General features: G+C 47.8%; 1 long non-coding RNA gene across 1 annotated transcript; it reads left to right on the forward strand.

Annotated features, from left to right (window-relative positions):
* Nucleotides 1–4,625: 4,625 nt before the first annotated feature.
* On the forward strand, nt 4,626–7,749 carry LOC140631277 (uncharacterized). The gene is made up of 3 exons (XR_012028911.1): nt 4,626–4,746; nt 5,309–5,834; nt 6,855–7,749. It is a non-coding gene; the product is annotated as an uncharacterized lncRNA (long non-coding RNA).
* Nucleotides 7,750–8,542: the final 793 nt, after the last annotated feature.

An 8,542-nucleotide genomic window follows, 5' to 3' on the forward strand; every position in this document is an offset into this window, starting at 1 on the left:
AAATCCTGATACCTGCCCTTCCGTCACTGGGCTGCTGTTTCCTTCCACACCATGTCAGCTAACGTGGTCATTACTTCTTTGCATATTTTGTGGGTTGGGCTGGGAAACTTGCTAGTATAGATCTTGTCAGGCAACAGGAGACAGAACTGCTGTATTTTTCTCTATTTTAATAATTTTTAAAAGGATGCACAAAAAATTCTTTCAACGCTTAATGCATATGCAAAAGACATTGCAATTAACGATTCTGTCTACATGTGAGGAAAACAAAATATTAGGAAAGAGAAGACTCTGGGGTTGTTGCAATTCCAAAATAGGTAATTTACTGTATTTAGCTCCTGGTAAACAGGTAATCAATGTTTCCTTCTGCTCCCCAGGACATAACACGAGAGACTACCGGGAAAGGAAAGGAATAGAACACCTCGCAGACATGCTGATGTGGCAAAATTTACGCTAGAGTTTTAATTCTTATTATGCTAAGGAGAAATTTTATTTAGGAAAAATCCTAGAGACAACAAATACCGAAAAACCCCCAAACCCCACAAATGGAAGAGTTGTCACTTGGCACATGCTTCTGGTTAGATTGAAATTTCTGGCGTTCATTCCATTACTTCAGAAAGCTTTGTAGAGCATCAGGGAATCCCGGACATTATTTAAAAGAAAGTGAAGGTGAAGAACCTTCTTCTACTGGTTCAGATTTTGAGTGAGCTGCTGTTATTTTGGTATTAAAATGGAAACGCATCCATTCTGCTTTCAGAGCTCGGAGCGCAGAGGCATCCAAGCCTGTCGTAAGTGCCGACCCTGGAACAAACGCTACCCAAGTATTAAAGAACCAGAGTCAGGATCATGTGAAACTGGTCTGAGCGGACTCAGACAGACTTGTTTTACTGCAAGCCCAGCACCCCCTCCAGTACACCCTGGGCCTTAAAACTGCATCATGTTGACCTAATGACTGACATCATCCATTGGGTGACATTACTCAGAACAGATCATCAGAGGGGCAGCCCCAGTAGCTCAGCGGTTTAGCACTGCCTTCGGCCCAGGGCGGGACCCTGGAGACCCGAGATCGAGTCCCACGTCGGGCTCCCTGCGTGGAGCCTGCTTCTCCCTCTGCCTCTGTCTCTGCCTCTCTCTCTCTCTCTCTCTCATGAATAAATAAATAAATAAAATCTTAAAAAAAAAAAAAGAACAGATCATCAGAGAAGAGAACGAAGCTGCACTGTAGATGACGGCACGTATAGGCCAGTAAGGTAAATGAATGGAGTCTCTCAGACTTGCCCATTGCAGTGGCCACTGAGGGAGTCGGGGCTACAGATAGGCTTTTTATTTCCGATCCTTAAGAAAGCATCCTTCTTTGGGCACTCCAGAAACATTACGTGGTCCCCAAGCACAGCTGATTGAGAAAGGACGGGCATTGAATGAGGACAAAATCCAAGACCCAATTTCCTAAGTGACCATCTTAGGAAAAATCCCTGGGCTGCAGCCTGAAGACACTTTCTACAACCACTTATATAGCTGGTCCTTTAGCCACTAATTACAGAGGAAAAAGCCTAGCACCTGATTGGCCTCTTTGAAAAATTCTAGACAATACATCTCACACTAGGGGATTTTGCTAATGAACTATTGTCAGTCGTTAGACAGCCAAATTCACTGGGACGCCCTAAAGCCAAGAGCCTTGTAAGCAGTCGAGGAGAGAGTAAATCCATCCCTGCCCCGGATTGCCTCTTCTCCGACTCCACAGAATCACAGGCATTTGTGGCCACCTCAGGGCCGATGGGAATCTGTGGAATAAGGCTCCACTGGCATTATCGGTCTCTGCGCTTTTGGGCTTGAGGACTTCTTCCTTTCTCTGAGAAGCTGTGGAACAGTCAGGAATGTCTGACCCAGCGCTTACATCCCGAAGATGGCCTCTCATGGGGCACGTGGGTGGCTCCGACAGTTACGTGTCTGCCTTTGGCTCAGGCCATGATCTCTGGGACCTGGCACTGAGTCCTGCATAGGGGTCCTTGCTCAGTGGGAGGGCTGCTTCTCCCTCTGTCTCTACCCTTCCCCCTGCGGCTCTGTCTCTGTTTCTCAATAAATAAATAAAATATTTTCTTTAAAAAGAAAAGGGTCCTCTTACAACTACATTTCCACCCGGTAAAAAATAAATTAAAAAAGTTCCACTGTGATATGAAATTCATACATCCTATTATGAGCTACCCTTGGCCTCAAAGAGCAGCATCACCTTACTATACAGAGGTCTCTCCTCAACCCAAGCTACCCTTGCTTATTACTGGATCGGGGTCTTGTCTATAAGATTTAACACCTGAAAAGACAGCCTGGTTCGCAGGTGAAATACTTTGCATGCTCCTGGGGTCCTGGGATCAACTTCCGTGTTGGGCCCCCCACAGGGAGCCTGCTTCTCCCTCTGCCTGTGTCTCTGCCCCTCTCTGTGTGTCTTTCATAAATAAATAAAATATTAAAAAAAAAAAAAGAATTTGCAGCCATCTAACCTAGAGGTGATAAGTAGCCAATAGCCCCACAACACTGGATGCTTCTGTTGCAGCATTGCAGGGTTCTTATCTCACCGGGTTGAAGAACGAATCTCACAGACACAAAAGCATGAAGTGAAAGTTTATTAAGTGAAGGTGAGAACGGAAAGGAAAGTAAAAGCTCTCTAGAGTGAGAGGGGTCCTGAACGAGTTGCCACTGAGGGTTCTTAGGCCTTTTATTGAAAACTTGACCCCCCCCCCAAAAAAAAAAGAAAAGAAAGAAAGAAAGGAAAAGAAAGAAAACTTGACCAAGAAGCTTGTGGCCTTGAGATTCTTGTGCTGTCTTGGTTTGAGCAACGACCATTGATAACACCCTTTATGACTTACTTCTTTGAGGTCTGGTATTTTCTGTGATTACAGTGTAGCCACCAAAGAAAAACACTCCCTAACAGCCAGGGCCGGATGGCCTGGTCTATTCCCTTATCTCATGTTTGCTCTGTCCTAGTGCTTCTGCCTGCCGGGAATAATAGTTTTGGAGCCTAGGCAGGAGCCCCCTATCTCTCCCTTCCTATACTTTCCTTACTTTCACAGTGGACTGATTTTTCAAATGGTGTTCTTGCCTCGGAGCAAAGGCTGAAGACCTCTACACAGACCAGTGGACCAATAATAATATCTTAGCTGTCATCTAGGGCTGGATTATGAAAGACCTCCCTATGGAAACAGATGCAGTTCACTAGGTACTGTCTTTATGTGACGTGTGCATACAACAATGCACGTGTGCATGAAGCAATTTCATCTAAAGAAAGGTATCTTGTGATTTGAAGGGGCACATGCACCCCAATGTTTATAGAAGCAATGTCCACAATGGCCAAAATATGGAAAGAATGCAGATGTCCATCGACAGATGAATGGACAAAGAAGATGTGATCTATATACACACAATGGAACATTACTCAGCCATCAAAAAGAATGAAGAGATATTGCCATTTGCAATGATGTGGACAGAGCTAGAGGGTATTAGGCTAAGCAGAGTAAGTCAGTCAGAGAAAGACAAAGACCATATGATCTCACTCCTGTGTGGAATTTAAGAAACAAAACAGGTGAACATAGGGGAAGGGAAGGAAAAATAAAATGAAAATTGAGCAGGAGGCAAACCATAAGAGACACTGAACTCCAGGAAACAAGTAGGGTTGCTGAAGAGGAGGTCACGGGGGGGAAGTGACAATTGGGTAACAGGCATTAAGGAGGGAATTTGATGGAGCATTGGGTGTCAGACGCAACTGATGAATCACTAAATTCTACCTCTGAGACTAAAAAAAAAAAAAATGGTGTCTGGACTGACAAAGCCAAACGTGTACAACCATCATGTCTATTATGAAACCGCCGCAGAAGACTGAGAGCCCTCAAGACAGTTCTTTTGACCCGTGCAGGAGCTACGCTGTTCTCTCCAAGGGCAGCCCCGTGGAGTCAGCTCGCCTGGGCCTCATCAGTCACGTAGGTGTCACGTGTAGCCATAGCACCCTATCCTTGGCTCAGCTCCCAGGGGCCCAGAACTCAGGAGCTGGGGGATAATGAGAATTTGAGAAGGAACAGAACATTTCTCTTCCTTTTTTTTATGGCAAAGTACCCACTTTTTTTTTTCCTTTGTGCCTGTTCAGTCTCAGCAGACAGACGGATACAGATCACACTGTGCTTTCTTTGATGTCAGTGGATGGTCTGACAGCTCATATCGGTCAGAACCAAGATCCGCCTGGAAAAACTTGAACCTGGACATTGACTGCCTCAGGTTGTCCTCTGGCCACCTGCTTTGGCTTCTTCGGTCACTTGTGCTAACAGCAGGACAATGGTGGAACTCATTGCTCTGGACAAAAAGACTGGCTTATTTTTAAGAGGGGACGATAAGGGCAGCCCGGGGGGCTCAGCGGTTTAGTGCCTCCTTCGGCCTAGGGCCTGACCCTGGAGTCCCGGGATCCAGTCCGACGTCGGGCTCCCTGCATGGAGCCTGCTTCTCCCTCCTCCTGTGTCTCTGCCTCCCTCTGTGTCTCTCTCTCCCTGTGTCTCTCATGAATAAATAAATAAATAATCTAAAAAAAAAAAGAGGGGACAATAAACTTTAATTGGTTGGCCATATGTACGTCAGAGCTCGAAAGGTGGGCTGGGACAAAGGTGGAGTGAGAAAGTCTCTCTTTTCCTATTGCAGAAATGGGACTAAGAGCCGCACGCAGCCTTTGCCCCCGGGGCGGGCACTAACTCATCATGAGGACACTCGTGCTGGGTATGTCACGCGGTCGGTCGCAGGGCGTGGGGCCATCGGTGTCTCAGTCCTGGGCGGAGCTGCGGGAAGCAGTGTGCTCCGCATCAGTGACAAACGGCACAGATAGTAACTCTATTTAATGAGGACGCGGCGGTGGGTTTAGAGGCGGTGGATCTGAGTGCCCTGGAGCTCCTGTTCTCCTAGCGGCTCGTTAGCTTAGCAGAAAGCTGGCCCGACGCGCCTCAGGTGGCTTCACCGACGGCGGCCACGGGCGGCCACGGGCTGGCATCCGCCGCAGGGTTTTCTAAGGTCACTTCTTGCACCAGAGAAGTGTCTGCAGGGTGTGGTGGTTTCCCGCCTCTGCCCCTAAACACGGAGGGCAGTGAGGGCTGGGGTCGAGCCCCTGGTGGCCGCTCGGCCTGCGCCCCGGGGTGGGAAGAGTGGGGGGCAGTTGCTTCCCGTCTACTGCTTCGCGGCCCGTGTGTCTGCGCCCAGCAATGCTTCTTGTGTCACCCCGGGGGGCGGTGGCCATGCTGGTGTGGGCTTGGGGTTTCCAAATGTCCTTCCACTCTTCCTGATACAGAAAGCTGAAGTCTCCCGCGGACCCGGGCCTCAGCGGGGGTCCCCCTGCCTGCTGGCCAGCTCCGTCTTGATGCTGGAGGCCAGCTGCGGTGACCCCGTTGTGCCGCCAGCCACGGCTCTGGGGACGGGCGACGCACCTTCAGGAGCCGGGAGACGTCAGGGAGGTTCTGCCCGAAAACCTTCTCACTTCTATTTTTTTTTAAAAGATTTATTTATTTACGATAGAGAGAGAGAGAGAGAGAGGCAGAGACACAGGAGGAAGGAGGAGCAGGCTCCATGCAGGGAGCCCGATGTGGGACTCGATCCCGGGACTCCAGCATGGAAGGCAGGAGCTAAACCACTGAGCCACCCGGGGGATCCCCACCTTCTCACTTTTAAAAAGAGAAACACAAACAGATGTCCATGCCAGCGTGGCCGAGCCTGTCTGTGCTCGATGCCCGAAGCCGCTGCAGCCCCGGCCTCAATGGGTCCCGCTTGGACAGTCCACGTCCCAAAGGGCAGTGGAAAACACGAGAAAGGCTGAGAAGGTGAGTGTGTCCTTGAAATACCTGATCCAAGGGTCCTTCTCATCCTGATTTCTTGTTTAGAGAAAAAAATATTATTATAAGACGACTGAATAAAACCCTTCTATACCGATGTAGCACCTTATTATGTAGGAGAATTTCCACTCTACTTCTAGTTTTCTGAAAGTATTATTTTTAATTCTATGTGTGTGTTGCCTGCTATGTATTTTGCGGTTACATGGTTACATTTACACATGATCGGGATTGTTAGGTTTTCTTTGCAGATTTCCTTTTCCTCACTTAAGCACTAGCATTCCGTAATGCTATCAAATCCTTTTGCCTTAAACCCTATTTTGTCATTTATTGAGTGTTACTATACCCATTGTCATCTATATCTATCTGTATATTTTTTCAAATCCTTTCAGTGAATTCTGTGTGCTCTAATTTTATTTATTTTTTAATTTAAAAAAATTTTTAAAGATTTTTATTGATTTACTCATGAGAGACACAGCAAGAGAGAGAGAGAGGCAGAGACACAGGCAGAGGGAGAAGCAGGCTCCATGCAGGGAGCCCGACATGGGACTCGATCCTGAGACCCTTGGATCAGGCCCTGGGCCAAAGGCAGACGCTCAACCACTGAGCCACCCAGGCGTCCCTGTGCTCTAATTTTGTATTTTCGTCTCTCTAGGCCTGGCTTAACACACGGAGAACCAAACCCCATACATGATCCCCAGACTCCTATTAATACCAATCAGTAAAACCCCGACACTCTATCTATAGACCCTTCTCTCCCAGACCAGGCCTTGCACTCTGCTAGCGGGTCGTGGGGGGGGGGGTGGGGAGGAGGACGGCTGATGTAAGGGGAGGTCGGAGGGAGGTGTTCTCAGCTCCTCTGTGTCTGCTGCTGCTGTGACTGAGTCCACTGTTACTGTGCCAGCCTCCATCAAAGACTTTCTGATCCTCTTCCCCATTCCTGAGCTGGGCATTCAAAGCTTTTAAGTTGTCTTTTCTCCACTTTTCTCGGGCCGTGTACACCCTGCCTAGTTCACCATCTTTGTTGCCGTGGGAGCCAGTGCCCAGCCGCTTGATCGCCCAGGCCTGCCTTCCAGCTGCTCTCCACCCCGTGCCTGCCACGGTGACCATCGGAGTAGTCATGCCATCCACCAACACCAAGGACGTCCCATTGCCCTCCGCCAAGAAAGTTGTCTGTGTGTTTATTAAACATCTTTGTAACCTAGTTCTGAAACCTCGTTTTAAGGGTTTATTATCCAAGGGAAGAGGAGTGCACTCAGAAGGGGTGTGATTGAGGTGTGAGCATTGTTAGGGGTGAAGATAAAGCCAGTAGGGGATAGGGGAGCACCTTGGGGCTTGCACCAGCAGGAGAAGGAGCCACTTCCACCTGTAGGCCTGAGGGCTGGAGTGCGTGAGCCGCTCCCAGGGCTGGGAGGTCTGCAGTTGGGTCGAAACCCTCTGTCTGTTGGCCTCCGGCAGCAGCTGGACCTTACCTCTGTAGCCCTGGGGCTCCCGTAGGTTCCTCCCGTCTTGTTGGGGCTGGGCCCTCATCACGGCCATCCTGAGTGGCTATGCTCCCTTGTAAAATCCCATTTGCTTTCTGTTTCTATGAGATTCCTGTTTTCTGGACCTCTGAGCTATCTTCCCCCCTTGCTTTTGAGTTTACTTATTATTCACTTATTGAAAATAAAGTCTGTCTTCTTGATTGTTTCCACTTGGTGCAAGGGAGGAAGACTGCAGATATATCCACTTAGCTAACTCGAAACTGGAACTCTATGTCAATGATAATGTCAAAATTTTCAAGTTTTGTAATCCCTCATCCATAATTCTGACGTTTACAAAATTTTGTGAAGCTTTGTGTTTTTTTCCGCCCAAATCATCTGGCAGCAAATCTTGACCCAAGTGTGAGTTTGATGAAAATAACAAAATTAAAAAAAAAAAAAATTAATCAACAAAACCTGTTATGAACTGACTTTACACTTTTTAATTATCTTTATTTATCATCCTTAATATGAATGTTCAGATGTTTCACTGCAGAAATATTCATATATTTCCTACAATTTCTACAGATTTATTCTGTTAAAATATCCCTTTTCTAAGATTTCAGTTTGGTGCAAGTGCAGGAGTTGAGCGGGGACCCCTGGTGCTTTGTGGATCCAGTTCCAGGCCCTCCCTCTCTGGGCAAGTTGTTCAGACAAAGCCGTCCTTCTGCAGATGGAAAGTGCTTCGTGTCAGTCGGTCACTGTGAGGCAAAAATGAGATAACAGCATATTTTGTCTATTATTCAGCACAATGCTCGAAGCACACTGAGCTCTCAAAACTGAGAAGCTCGGGATCCCTGGGTGGCGCAGCGGTTTGGCGCCTGCCTTTGGCCCAGGGCGCGATCCTGGAGACCCGGGATCGAATCCCACGTCGGGCTCCCGGTGCATGGAGCCTGCTTCTCCCTCTGCCTGTGTCTCTGCCTCTCTCTCTCTCTGTAACTATCATAAATAAATAAAAATTAAAAAAAAAAAAAACTGAGAAGCTCTTACTGTTACAATGATCTTTTCAGCAAGCAACTCACGTTCGAGGGATGGTGCGCAGATTGTCCTGTCACTTGCTTTTTAAATCAAATACTATTGTGACCTGGCTTCCATGTCATTAGCTTGATCTTTGTGTTTTAATGGTTTTATGCTATAATCTCTGCGGACCCCACGATTGCATTCCCTCTGCTACCACCC

The sequence above is a fragment of the Canis lupus genome, chromosome 3 (assembly GCF_048164855.1).
Source record: "Canis lupus baileyi chromosome 3, mCanLup2.hap1, whole genome shotgun sequence".
NCBI classification, from domain to species: domain Eukaryota; kingdom Metazoa; phylum Chordata; class Mammalia; order Carnivora; family Canidae; genus Canis; species Canis lupus.